Below are 15,319 nucleotides of genomic sequence, written 5' to 3'. Positions count from 1 at the left end.
TGTTGTGTAAGTAATGCCCTTTTTAGTTTTCCCTGTTTGTTGTTTCAAAGTGTCTGTACTGAAAGACCTAAAACATCTTTTTGAAAAATGCAAGCAGCATTGAAGTAGTCGCAGTCATCTAGAGCAGCGTTCTTCAACCAGTATGCTGCGGCACAGTGATGCTCTGTGAGAGCTACCCAGGTGTGCCGTGTAAATAACAGTGTAAATTAATAATCACGATTTGCATATACAGCACTTTGAGAACTTTACACACATCTCCAGGCCGATAGAGTCTATATGCCATATGGGTGTGTGGTTGCTAGTTAGTCTCTCAGGACCAGTAGATAGTGGGCATATGAGTTTCCACTGAAGCAGAGAGGGATGGGCAAAGGGATGATGCAGCTGGAAGATACCAGCAAAGTGATCACTAAGTGCAGTGTCTGTGAATGCTAATCTTAGAGCTGCTTTTTACTGGTTTCTCAGGTAGTCCCACTTCTTCGGAGAGTTGAGCAAATGTATGAGATACAAATTGTATATCTTTTTGTAGTTTATGAAATGTGGTATGTCTGGTTTTAATTACAAAATGTGTGCCACCAAAAAGGTTGTGAAACCTAGACAATAGCATGAGGCTAATTTCTTTGGCAGACCTAGTGAAATCATTCAATTTAATCAGAAAGTAATTGAGAAATTTTCAAGCCTGAAGGAAAGGGGGGCAAAATTTATGTTCAAGGAAATATAGATATCCTGATCATAAAGGCAGAATAACATTTAGGTTAGACTTGTCCTGTGGGTGTAGTACAAGGCAAGCTGGCGGTGGGAGTTATGTTTTAAAATGTAGGGGTCTATTGATCTTACAATGTGAATTTGTGCTCAGGTGAGGTAAGCTTGGCAACCATGCATAAGACTGAGCAGACTGTCAGCAAGTGTGGAATAAAATGAGGGTGGAAATGACTCTGTGGGTGGGGTAAATGACAAACTGGGATTCAAGACTTAAAAAAAAACAGAGGATTAGTGATTCTATGATGTGGATTTATGGAATACAGTGGAAATGTTCAAGGACTGGGCTCTCTGTTAGTGGAGACAGCATAAGATTTAGATTGGACTTATGCTATGGATGTGTTATAGTACAGACAGAAGTACATGTTACTGGAAGATTATGGAGGAAGGGGTGTGGACGTTATGGGGTAGGTTTGGAAGAAAGAGGAACTAGGCAAGTTGGCAGAGGACTGGGCAATTTAGAGACAGGTGTAGTATAAAATTATGGTGGCAGGTGCACCTGTTCCTTTCCACATCTATAGAAAGGTATGGGAAGAATAAATGGACTGTGGATGTCACAGACTGATGTTTTGGAACACAGTAGAAATGAGTAAGTTGGCAACAGATTGGGCCACTTGGCAGAAAGGGTGTAATACATTTTAGCCTGGATTTGTCCAATGGATCTGATACTCAACAGGCCAAGATATGCATTGACAATATGATGAGGACCACGAGAGCATGTGGCATAATCAGATAAGTAGATATGAAAAGCACTATATAATAAATAAGTACTGCTTCAGTTTGTCCCCCCAAAAACTGCACCCCACCCAAATTTTGTTTTCACCAGCAACCACTGAGTTCAATCAACCAGTGACCTTGCAGTCACAGCTACTCTTATAAAAATAAAATTGAGCTTTGCAGTAGGAATTACCCAATTACAGCTGACAAAAGTCAACAGGAATGTGGTGGCATTGGAAAAATGCAGGACAAACAGCATTTTTGGAGAAACTCTACTACTCTCAGACTGTGTTTTCAAAACATGGTAAAAATGTAACAATATTTTAAAAAATATTTTTAATGTATAGGAAGATATAGGAAGATAGTTCCAACCTAAAACTATTAATATTTTCTGTACTTTTTGGCAATACGAAGGTTAAAGCCAGCAAAAAGGCTTGTAAATTATCCTTTCTATATTTGAAAGCATACAATTTTAATAAAACATTAACCTATAAAATACATTTATGCATTTGATACCATATTTGTTATAAAAAGATGGTCCCTGTGTGAACAAAATGTGTTGTGTTTCTCCATTAACTTTGTAATTGTGGTGATTGGTTTTAGTGGTGTCATAACTTTCTGTTAAGGAAAAACAGTCAAGGTTGTTATTATGCTGAAAAGGAAAGAAGGTAAACACAACATTTCAGTAACACATGATGAAGACTATACAGCTGAAATGTTATGTCTCTCATAGTGCCCCTATAAACTGTGCAAAGAAGATACACCAAATGTATCCCCTGGGCAGAAAAGAGAAGAACTACTCCAGGTCTTTGAAATTCTTAGGGTCATTAAAAAAGTTGGTGCAGCAGAATCCTTTCAATGAAATATTGAATCACATAGTTGGATACCAGTGGAAATGAAACCTAACATAAATTGTGGAAATCAGAAGAAGCTGCAGTGTCATGTTGTTGAAATGGATACCTTTGCTGCTCTTAAAAAGTGTCTGGTTGACATAATGAAACAGTTTAGCTAATCATAACAGCCTGATCGACTCAATGGTTTCCTTCTGTTTGTAAAACTTTGTACTTATATCAACAGCTTGAACAAACAACATACATCCTTCTGTAAACATGTCTCATTGCTGTACACTAAGCTGTAAAATTGTTCCATGTTCCATTTTTATCTGTTTAATGAAAGTCCCACTTTACTTCTTGAGTTATGTGTTATACCCTTGTAGTTGAAACCTTTCTGTCTCAATGGTTGGCATGTACATTCAGACTCCACTAAGTTATGTAGTTTTCTTTTTTATGAAACACTAAATTGCATTACCATATTGAAGTGTACGACAATATGTGTAGTTTTCTCAATATAATTGTCTCCCTGGTCTTAATGTGTCCTGGAAAACATTCATGTATATGATTGTAACATCCAGACATCCAGACACAAAATAGCCAGCAGATCCGACTTGTTTTGTTTTCTCTTGTTTATCTTCATTATAAATCAAGGTTTGAGTGACAGGCACTCGTTTCATCGACTGAATCTTTGAGGTTAGCACTCAACATTTCCTCCAGTAGAGATGTTTCTGAGCTTTGATTTTTCTGGTAATCCCTGGTTTTGTATCATGCTCTGTATAAAGAAAGTCTTTCTATCTAGTCGTCTCGTCTTGCTCAGTTGGAAGATTTCTACTGTACCCTCCATAAATTTGAGGAAGGACATTTTATTTTACTTAAAAGTAGAAAAGATCAAATTGTCAGAATTTTGCAAGAATTTTTTAATGCTGCGCTAAAATAAACAATCTATTTCTTCTGCTAATCATTATGTTACCTCAACCTATAGTAAGAACAAGTTTATATTGGACTCTTTGTTCATTACAGTCTTTGAATACGGTAGGAGAAGGATGCTGAGATTAGCTGGATTTGATTTCATATGTAACATAAATTTACAGTAGTATTGATTGTATCCTTGTTCTGTCTAATTTGTTGTAATGTAACTTATAAAATTAGTAACATATAAAAATTAAATCTGATTGACACTTGACATTTTGTCTATGGTTAGTTTTATTGTCTGTATTCTTTTTTATTGTTGGTTTTCTCTAGGTTCATTGATAATAATCACCATAGATCTTTGACTGCCATCCAGGTGCAGTTACTTCTTCTTTTGTAGTCAGAGGGGAAATGTCCCTCTGTCTGTCATTTGCCTCCTTTGTTTATTGTTGACATCTATCTTTTTACACTGAAGCTGCTCCTCTGTCTGGAGATGATATTGTTCAGTGGATGCAGTGGATTCTCCATTATTGACAGGAGCCTGCTCAGTGCCCATCGCTCCGCCACAGATGTCAAACTGTCCAGCTCCTTGCTTACAATAGAGCCTGATTTCCTCACCAGTTTGTCCAGGCATGAGGCATCCCTTTTATTTATGCTGCCTCCCCAGCACACCGCCGTGTAGAAGAGGGCACTTGCCACAACCGTCTGATAGAGTATCTGCAGCATCTTACTACAGATGTTGAAGGATGCCAGCCTTCAAAGTAAGTATAGTCGGCTCTGTCCTCTCTTGCACAGAGCATCAGTATTGGCAGTCCAGTCCAGTTTATCATCCAGCTGCACTCCCAGGTATGTATAGATCTCTACCCTCTGCACACAGTCACCTCTGATAATCACAGGGTCCGGGAGGGGCCTGGGCCTCCTAAAATCCACCACCAGCTCCTTGATTTTGCTGGTGTTCAGGTGTAAGTGGTGAGTCACACCATTTAACAAAGTCCTTGATTAGGTTCCTATACTCCCCCCTACTGCCCACTCCTGATGCAGCCCACGATAGCAGTGTCATCAGCGAACGTTTGCATGTGGCAGTACTCTGAGTTGTATTGGAAGTCCGAGATATATAGGCTGAACAGGACCGGAGAAAGTACAGTCCTCTGCGGCGCTCCTGTGCTGCTGACCACAATGTCAGACGTGCAGTTCCCGAGATGCACATACTGAGGTCTGTCTGCAAGATAGTCCACATTCCATGCCACCAGGTATGAATCTGCTCCCATCTCCGTCAGCTTTTCACTAAGGAGCCGAGGTTGGATGGTGTTAAAGGTGCCAGAGAAGTCCAGAAACATAATTCTTACTGCACCACTGCCTCTGTCCAAGTGTTGCATAGTGTGTGGGATGAACAATCTCCTCAATCTGTCAGCGGAGCAGGACAGTAACAGCAGTCTGTCACTGAAGCTGCTCCTCTGTCTGGAGATGATTCTTACCTGTTATCCAGGTCTGAGTCATGGGTGCCGTAGTCTGAGTAAAGATGCCCATATAACCCTTTTCCCCACCACCTCCTTCAACTTTTCCGGACAATACTGAGGTGTTCCAGACGCTGCTGAGAGATATATTCTCTCCAGTGTGTCCTGGATCATCCTTGAGGCATCCTTCCAGACATGCTCAAAACATCTCCCCAGGGAGGCATCCAGGAGGACTATAATCAGATGACCAAACCATCTCACGTGGCTCCTTGAAATGCATAGGAGCAGTGGCACTAACTTTGAGTTTCTCTTGAATGTCTGCACTCTTTACCCTATCTTTAAGGCCGAGCCCAGGCACCTTGCAGAGGAAATTCATGTCTGCCACTTGTACCTGCAATTTAGTTCTTTTATTCATTACTCTAAACTCATGACCATAGGTGAGGACAGGAACCCTCCACATATCCAGTATATCAATATTTGTTTTGCTTTTCAGTTCAGTTCTTTCTTCACCACAAATGACTGCGGACACTACTCCAATCTGCCACTCGATCGCCAACTCCCTCCTTCATTAACTCTGCTTGAGAAAACACTACATCCCCAATTTGGAGAGGGTAGTCTTCCATTGTCCAGCTAAGAACCATGACCTCAGACTTGGTGGGGCTGATCCTCATCCTGGTTGCTTCATACTTGGCTACAAACCACTGGACATCCTTCACTCCTTGGCTCAGCTTAGAAATTCTGTCTATAAAAAATTAAGAACAGAATCGGTGACAGAGAGCAGCCCTGACATAGTTCCACACTCACTGGGAACTTCTGCCAGCAATGCAAAGCAAGCTTTCGCTCTGGTTGTACAGGAACAGAGTAATCTTATCCAAAAAAGGGAAATCAATGCTCTGTCCTGGAGCCAGGTCTCAGAGCTGGTCAGCAAGCACCTGGTGGTTGGGCTTTTTCCTCTAAGGACTATGTACTATGTCTGTGTAAGGTCTGTACCCGTGGCTAGCATCTCAAATGAGCAACCTGGGACCATTGTCCAGTGGGCCCGCCACCTGCAAGCAAAGTGATAAAGGTCCATGGCATTGTGGTTCAAACAGCAGTCGAAGACAAGTGCCTTTGCGGACTGATCCCCGGATACCAAAACTCTCAATAGTTGACATTGCATAACCTAATTGTTTATGCACAGAACAATAATAGCTACCATATATTGTGTTGCAAATAGTATATAATAAAAGTAAGCTGGTCATTGTTCGTGATATCAAATGCTGAATCTATTCTATTCTATTGCATTTAGTGTTGACCACTTCAAAAATACAAGAGGCTATACGCTTTATTAGCATAATTAATGGTTTGTGCCCTGCTTCTCCAAATAAACCTCACCTTTGACAGATAATGACACATATATTATATGTGTAATGGTACTCTGGCATAGAGCAGGCTAACTTAAAGCATGGCCTCATGATGGGCCCTATTTTTTCATCTCCTCACTTGTCCTCTTCAGCAGCAAAAACACTCAATAACATACGTATCTATACTGGAAATTGTTTGGATCAAGAAATCAGGCATGTTGTCATGGAGGGGAAGGCCATCACTATTAAAGTGGCAGTAAGCCAACTAAAGAACTGCCAACTGGGTTTGAGTTTTCCTTATTGAATATTACAGTGAATGGTGGCTCACAAAGAAGTAAATTCTCAAGTCATGTAGTGTAGTCATTCCTTGTATTTCAACAAAACTAATGCAAACTCGTACATAAACGTTGTTTCTTCCACTCCAGCTTGGCTGCCATCTCTAGGGTCTATGACATCATAGGAAGATATGATATGACCTCAAAGGCAGGGCTAAGGGGGCCTTGTGTCATATATGTGGGCATAGACTGTCACCAGCATGTGTTGTAAAGCCAACAAGAAGTAAATGCATTGAATGAGCCCTGACATAATCCTAGCCCTGCATCTAAATCCAACTTTAACCAACAACTTTATTTGTAACAAGAATGAGGGAAAAACATGACATGTCTGGAATTTTTTAATTTGAAGTCTGACTTTTAAAGCTCAATTTAAAAACAAAAAAAAGAATATTTTATCATTAAATAGGTAGTCTGTCAGTCCTTTCTGACAATTTATTGCCACTCTATATCAGATATTGTGAAAATATTTGAATTATACTGTAGATCACATATCTCAATAGATCTAGATGCTTTCAAGGCAACAGCAAAAGAAGAAAGCAAAGCATAGAGTTTCAATGCAAAAAAGCAAATTAAATTCAGGAACATTAACATTGTCTTTTTGGTTTAGAAATGTTGTAAAAGAGCTTTGCTCCCAAAGTGTTTTATGATTTCACCTGCTATTGCTGAAGCCCTGTTTATTTAGGCTATTTAATGCTACTCCATTCCTGTTTTTATATGGAGTGATGACCCTCATCATGTCTGATAAACAGAGATTTGTTCAGATAACTTAGTAGATTAACTTTTGTCATATCAGTAAATATTTTAGTTTATCAGGTGCATGTGTTTAGGGTGCCCAATCCTGCTCCCTTTCATCCAAGGACATATTCTGTAGGGAGGACAGGCAGACAATGAGCAGTTATTATACATAGTTATCTTCATTTGCAGTAGGATTGTCCACCATATGTTTTGTAACATAAAATAATATTCTAAAACTATACCATGCACAGACATCTTCACATGCGTTTCCAAAACAAATGTGTGCTAGGCAACTTAAATTAGAAACACTTAGGTTTCTATACCCAGGTAGCCAAATATTTCTGAAATGGCTGGGAACCAAATGGAGCATGCAGGACCAGATTTCTCTGTTTAGTCCTATTTGGGTCACTATGAGATTGAATCCAGATGCCTTCATAGCCCAAGTGGCCTGGCCCAGATCTGGTTGCCAGATTCAGACCATAAATGCTGTCACAAAGCCAGACTTAGCACACAAAAGGCAGAGAGTAATTGGTATCAAGCCAAATAGGGGACAGAACTGGCCCAGAGGTCATTTATTTGAACCAGCTCCTCCATTCCCACTCTTCTGCTCCAATGTTAGGTCATGTAATGTGTTGTGATGTGCTGCACATTATGTTTTTGTAGACTTATACAGATAACTGAAATATTACACCTATTATATTCACAGAGTTTCTAAACCCACTTAATTCAATTTGGTTCTCAGTGAGGAAAAGCCTATCCTTGAAGCATCAGGTTCAAGACAGAAACCAGCCCAGGAATGTGAGACACTTTATTGCAGCACACCAAAATATGCAATGTTTAGCAAACAATATTAGTTTATTGCAATCGTGTCTTTGTGAGTACCAAAAAATTCTATGCCCAAGTCCACTGAAGCCAACGTTTAGTGATATTAACTCAGAAAAAGGTTGAAAACACTATTCATGAAAGTTCAATCAAGGGGATTTTGTGTAAAACAGTTTGAACTGTTGAAGGGTGGCACAGTGGTAGAGCTGCTATCTTGCAGTAAGGAGACCAGGATTTGCATGCTGGGTCCTCCATGCCTGGAGTTTGCACGTTCTCCCCGTGTCTGTGTGGGTTTCCTCCAGGAGTTTTAGTTTCCTCCCACAGACACTCAGGTGAGGTGAACTTGCAACACTAAATTGACCCAAGTGTGTGTGTGTTTGCCCTGTGATGGACTGACACCCTGTCTAGGATTTCTTCCTACCTTGCGCTCTGTGCTAGCTGGGATAGGCTCCAGCAACCCTTGGTCTCAATTAAGCGGGTTAGAAAATGACATGACATTTAGAATTAAAAACATCTTCCCTGAATACATTTTGTAAAATGTACAATTAACATATCATAATATATTTCTCACTCTATATTACTGTATATTGATGTTCTGTTTTTAATTTCTTTCTTTCTTCTCACATATCACCTGCCAGCTGCAGCCATTCTTTGATACATCTTTCTTTTCTGGTAGGTAATCACCAAAAATGCAAGGATATTTCTCTGCACTATCACTGGAAGAAAAACAGAAATCATTCTCAAGTCATTTTCAGAATTGTTTAGTGTAAGGTGAATAACAAAAAATAATATTTTATAATAAATGCAATGTAATTATCATCATAATTCCTAGTTACTCTTCTAATTAATCACTCTCTACGTAGTAATTATTCACATTGAGAATGAAAAGGGGCTTTTAATGGTAGAGTATTTGTTTCAGTGCAGGCCTTTACCAATTTGTACAATTATGGATTTGGTTTATAATGTTTAGTCAACCTTGATGTATTAAATTCAAATTGCTGCAATTATACCGAAAAACATACTAACCAATTATTTCTAACACAACAGATAAGACAAAATAATTATGCCATTTTCTAAGAAACAATTAGTTCAATGTAACATTACTTTTCTGAAGTAGGTATTGCCTTTAAATTTAAAAGTATCTTTTACATGACTTTGTCCTTGTTATATTGAAAAACAGTAATATTGCTCAAGGTGGGCAAGAGCTAATATCCTAAACATCCACCAGTATATTTTATATTATTGTGCTATGCAAACAGAATATAACTGCACACACAGAAGCACATACTGTACTGGTATAGCTGATAACTATTTGAGTGCAATTGCTGACCATTCACATACATTAATTAACAAAACATACTTTGATTTATTTACTATATAAATCCATTCAGAACACAGCACAGAAAATGTAACACTAGCACAATACAACATATAATTTGTGATTATTAGCACACTCATGATTACGCAAGCATCAACTGATCAAAACCTCTGGCCACATCTTGTCATGGCCCTTTAAACATACCAGATATATTTATTCATATTGTTTTCTCTATAGACTTGAGTTCAAAGACACAATCAGACTAATAACAACCCCTCAAAACATTCCAAAAATAAATAATTTCTTTTATAATCTATAGTAATGTGTATAACTTATGATTATGTGTTGTGGACTATGCCCGGCAGTTTATCACGGCCAAGTCCCCCAAGCCGCCAGATGGAGCCCTCCCAGCAATGTGGAGATGCCCCGAATTCCAACAGGGCATCATGGACTTTGGAGTTGTAGTGCACAGCCCTGCTGGATAACATCAGGGCCGCCAGGGGATGCTGCAGGGAGACACAGAGACGTTGGGTTTTCCTACAGCCCGGAAGTACTTGCTGGTCGCGAGGACGGAAGGAATAAAGTGCTTCCGGGCTGACAAAGAAAGAAGAGTGTTGATTTGACCCGGAAGTGCTAGGAAGTCACATGGACTGCAGGTCAAGGAGCACTTCCGGGTCGTGGACTATAAAAAGGACAATGAAACACCAGAGCGTTGAGCTGAGCTGGGTGGTAGGAGGGCAACGCGTCTGGGAGTGGAGGATTGTATTATTATTCAGTATTGTATTGGTTTATGAGTATTGTGGAGGAGAGGGTGCTTTGTGCACTTTATTGTCCTAATAAATCAAGTATTTGGACTTTTACCTGGTGTCTGACGAGTGGTCTGAGGGTTCAAGGGGTAAAGAAGGCCCCTATCAGTCACAGTGTACTTTAAAGAATTCCTATACGCTGTTCTCAGCTATCCCATTTTGGGTTTTCAGAAACACTGCATCACAATTTTGCACTTATTAGTATTGTTATCATATTCAGTTATTAATAAGAATAACTGTTGTGTTTTTGTAAGTATTGTGTTTTTATGGGCACTGGCATTTCGAGTCAGTTCATTGAGGTGACAATATAAAAAGCAGCACATCAGAACTGTCACTATCCTGCTTTAATATCCCAAGGTTCCCTATTCTTTGCTTGTGTTTCTTTACAGAGTTTCTTTGATTAGTGTTTTGGTAGTGGCCTTTCACAGGACAGATCTTTGGTTTTGACTTTGGCTTTAGTTAAAATTTCTTCTCCCATTTACACCCATTCCTCATTCTGCCATTCCTTGTGCAAGGAATAAAAATAAACACTTTCATCATTTGAATGCATGGCACAGAGTAAACTATCAGTCAAATTTACAGGACCTCACATTTTTTTACTATAATTTCCAAATGACTGATCTCCTGAAAATATATTTCTTGACTTATAAGAGTGTGAAGTCATTCAGTATTTTCCCTAAATAAATAAAGTGTATATTTAAACAACTAATGCCTTTTGAAAAATCTGTGTTCTGGAACATGTCATTCTTTTTCTAATAGCAAGAGTGCTGCTTGAAATCAAAAGATTCTTGTATATCTTTGGATATAACATAAAAAAATAAGAAAATGGGAATGTGGATTGAATAAGAATGTTTCATTCTTGATATCAATTAGTTCAACAGAAGGAACCTGATTAATTCTTCTTCTTCGTCATCATCTTTTTTCACTTCTATATGGGATCAATGTACTTGATCAACATTCTTGATACAGCTCGGTCATGCACCCCCTCCTCAGTCAAACGATTTTCCTTCAGATCTACTTTTACTTTATCAATCTGCTTTGGCCTCCCTTTCTTTTTTTCCCCTGTACTTCCATTCCCATCACTCATTTGTCCACCTAATCATTGTCTGTCTCATCACATAGTTATACCACTTCAACCTACTGTCCTGTGCTTACTTAGATATCTATCCTAATTTTGTGTATCTCTGACTGTCTCATTTCCTATTTTGTCTTTTGTTGTAATTTCGCACATCCTTCTCAACATTTTCATTTCCACCACATCCAACTACTTTCTCCAGCATTCCCTGCCTGTGTCTCAGCTCCATACATCATTGGTGGTGTTACCACTGTCTTAAAAATCTTACCTTTAATCTTCAATCACACAATACTCCTGATACCTTCTTCCAAGTGTTCCATCCATACTGTACTTTCTGGGTAATGTCTATCGAATTTTCACCTTGGGCTACAGCGATCCTAGATATTCAAATGTAACCACTAGTGCTCCCTGAAGGCTGACTTTTGAATCCCGATCAACATTAAACCTCATATATTCTGTCTTCTTCCGATTTATCTTCAGTCCTCTCTCTTCCAAAGCCCTTTTCCATTCTTCCAACTTTCTCTCCACTTCCTCTTTCTGGTGCTACACAACACAATGTCATCAGCAAAGGCTTTAGTGGAGGGGTATAAAAAATTGGAGACAAAAGAGTTAGAAAAAGAATGATTTTTAGAATAGCACCAAGGACTATCACCAAGTTGGGCTGGTTTGCCCAAAGGTGTCTAAATTAAGGAGCATAATTAATAAATAATGAGTTTAATGAAAGCAATATTGTGGGTAGTGGGGTCTTTTGTAACAGGAAAAGTCATTCCATTTTTTTAAATCTTTGTTAATGTAAGTGCAGGTGTTCATTACAACAATAGCTCCCCCTTTATCTGCAGGTCTAATAGAGATGTTTGAATACTGTTATAGAGGGTTGTGTTCATTCCTAGTTAGATTGAAAAATGGTTTCTTAATACAGGATTCTATGTTAGCCACATTCTAGTACACTAGTTTGCAAAAAGTGTCAATCTTGAGGGCAGTAGTAAGATAAGGAGGAATAAAGGTAGATTAAAAGGGACGTGTATGTGATTCTAACACATTTTTCTGAAGAAATTAAATAATGTGTGCTTTAAACAGACTTTAATTATGGGTCAGAATACAGAACAGACTCTTGGATAGGACAGAAAGCTCATCAGTAGTCAAGGTTTTGGATATTAATCACTTGAACCATTCTGAGATAAAGGGGCATGTTGTGTTCTGTCCAATTGGGTGACATGTCTTTCTGAAAAAAGAGACATCGTAGGTTTTTGCAAAGAACCATACTCTATACAGGAGGAAGAGGAGCAGGCAGATGAAGAATTAAAATCAAGCTGGGGTTGTATTTTTCAGAAGCTTGTGTGTTTCTTGGATGTGCAAGCCATTTATACATGAAACCTGAGTTGGATTCCCAACTACTTTAATCTGATTTCTTTTGTTTGTGTGTATGAAGCTCTGTTTCCTGTTGACTTCATCAAACTTGGTGGTATGTGGAATATTTTAATATTGTGTTTTAACTCATCTATCAGAGCCTGTAGATATATGGTTTCAATATTGGTTGTTTCAATATTTATTAACATTAAATCTAAAGAACAACCAAGCCACATGGGATGCACAAACCAGTGTCTTTCTTCGTGCCAGTCCCAAGCCCAGATAAATGGGGAGAGTTATGTCAGGAAGGGCATCCAGTGTAAAATATTGGCAGATCAACATGTGATAAACAATACAGATTTCCATACCGGATCAGTTGAGTCCCGGGTTAACAGCGACCTCCAATACCAGCGGAAATTGGGCTACTGTTGGCCGAAGAAGGAGAAGAAGAGGGGGAAGATGTGTCTAGAGAAAAGAGGAGAGGAGGAAGGAAGTGAGTGGGACTGAGGGTAGGAACTTTGAGTTTTTGCAGTATGACTAGTAAGGGAAGAGAGTTAGCTGATGTGATGGAGAGAAGGAATGGTTGATATATTGTGCATGCAAGAGACTAAATGCAAGGGGAGTAAGTCCAGGTGAATCAGAGGTGGATTTAAATTGTTCTGTCATGGGATGGATGGGATGGGAAATGGGGTAGGGGTTATTCTGAAGGAACAGTATGTCAAGAGTGTTTTGGAAGTGAAAAGAGTGTCAGAGTAATGATTATGAAGCTGGAAGTGTGATGATGACTGTTGTTACTGTATATGTACTGCAAGTTGGGTGTATAATAGTTGAGAAAGAAGATTTCTGGAGTGAGGTGGGTAAAGTGATGGACATTGTACCCAAGGGACAGAAAGTGGTGATTAGAGCTGATTTCAATGGACATGTTGGTGAAAGGAACAGAGGAGACAAGGTTGTAAAGGGTAGGTATGGTGTCAAGGAGAGGAAAGAAGAATGTCATATGATAATGGATTTTGCAAAAAGGATGGGCATGGCTGTGGTGAATACATATTTTAAGAAGAGGGAGGAACATGGGGTGATGTTAAAGAGTGGAAAAATATGCACACAGGTAGATTGTATCCTATGCATAAGAGTCAATCTGAAGGAGATTAAAGACTGCAAAGTGGTAGCATGGGAAAGCGTAGTTAGACAGCGTAGGATGGTGGTATGCAGGATAATTCTGGAGATCAAGAACAGGAGGAGAGTGAGGGCAAATCCAGGGATCAAATGGTGGAAGCTGATAAAAAGAAAGACTGCAAGGTAGAGTTTAGTGAGGAGGTAAGACAGACACAGGAAGGCAATGAAGAGTTATCAGACAGCTGGGCAACTACAGAAGAAGTAATAATGGTGATAGCAAGAAGGGTGCTTGGCGTGACATCTGGACAGAGGAAAGAGGAAAAGGAAACCTGGTGGTGGAATAAGGAAGTAAAGGAGAATATACAGAGGTAGAGGATGGCGAAGAAGTGGGACATTCAGAGAGATGCAGAAAGTAGACAACAGTACAAGGAGATAAGGTGCAAGGTGAAGAGAGGCATGGCAAAGACTAAAGAAAAAGTGTATGTTGTATGAGAGGCTGGGCACTAAGGAGGGAGAAAAGGACTTGTACCGATTGGCTAGACAGAGGAACCAAGGTGGGAAAGATGTGCAGCAGGTTAGGGTCATAAAAGATAAAGATGGAAATGTACTCGACAGTGAGGAGGTTGTCTTGAGAAGATGGTAAGAGTACTTTGAGAGGCTGATGAATGAAGAAAATTAGAAAGAGAAAAGCTTGGATGATGTAGAGATAGTAAATCAGGTAATGTAACAGATTGGCAAGGAGGAAGTAAGTACGGCTATGAAGAGGGTGAAGAATGGAAAGGGTGTTGGTTCAGATGACATACCTGTGTAACCATGGAGGTGTTTAGGAGAGATGGCAGTGGAGGTTTTAACCAGATTGTTTAATGGAATTTTGGAAAGTGAGAGGATGCCTGAAGAGTGGAGAAGAAGTGTACTGGTACCGATTTTTAAGAATAAGGGGGATGTGCAGAGCTTTAGTAACTACAGGGGGATAAAACTGATGAGCCATAGCATGAAATTATGGGAAAGAGTAGTGGTATCTAGGTTAAGGAGGGAGGTGATGATTAGTGAGCAGCAGTATGGTTTCATGCCAAGAAATAGCACCACAGATGCAATTTTTGCTCTGAGGGTGTTGATGAAGAAGTTTACAGAAGGACAGAAGGAGTTGCATTGTGTCTTTGTGGACCTGGCGAAAGCATATGACAGGGTGCCTCAAGAGGAGCTGTGGTATTGTATGAGGAAGTGGGGAGAAACAGAGAAGTATGTAAGAGTTGTACAGGATATGTACGAGGGAAGTGTGACAGTGGTGAGGTCTGCAGTAAGAATGACAAATGCATTCAGCGTGGAGATTGGATTACATCAGGGATCGGCTCTGTGCCATTTCTTATTTGCAATGGTGATGGACAGGTTGACAGACGAGATTAGACAGGAGTCCCTGTGAACTATGGTCTTTGCTAATGACATTGTGATCTTAAGCAAGAGTTGGGAGCAGGCTGAGGAGACCCTGGAGTGGTGGAGATATGCTCTAGAGAGGAGAGGAATGAAGGTCAGTAGGAACATGACAGAATACATGTGTGTGAATGAGAGGGAGGTCAGTGGAATGGTGAGGATGCATGGAGTAATGGAGTAGAGTTGGTGAAGGTGGATGAGTTTAAATTCTTGGGATCAACAGTACAAATTAATGGGGTTTGTGGAAGAGAGGTGAAAAGGAGTACAAGCAGGGTGGAATGGGTGGAGAAGAGCATCTGGAGTAATTTGTGACAGACGGTTATTAGCA

At 39.6% G+C, this 15,319-nt stretch overlaps 1 pseudogene; it reads right to left on the bottom strand.

Annotated features, from left to right (window-relative positions):
• Positions 1–5,175: 5,175 nt before the first annotated feature.
• The window catches only part of LOC120543312, an 88,776-nt pseudogene continuing 78,632 nt past the window's right edge, over positions 5,176–15,319 (bottom strand).

This window comes from Polypterus senegalus, chromosome 13, assembly GCF_016835505.1.
Source record: "Polypterus senegalus isolate Bchr_013 chromosome 13, ASM1683550v1, whole genome shotgun sequence".
NCBI classification, from domain to species: Eukaryota; Metazoa; Chordata; class Cladistia; order Polypteriformes; family Polypteridae; genus Polypterus; species Polypterus senegalus.
This window is presented reverse-complemented; position numbering and strand designations above follow the sequence as displayed.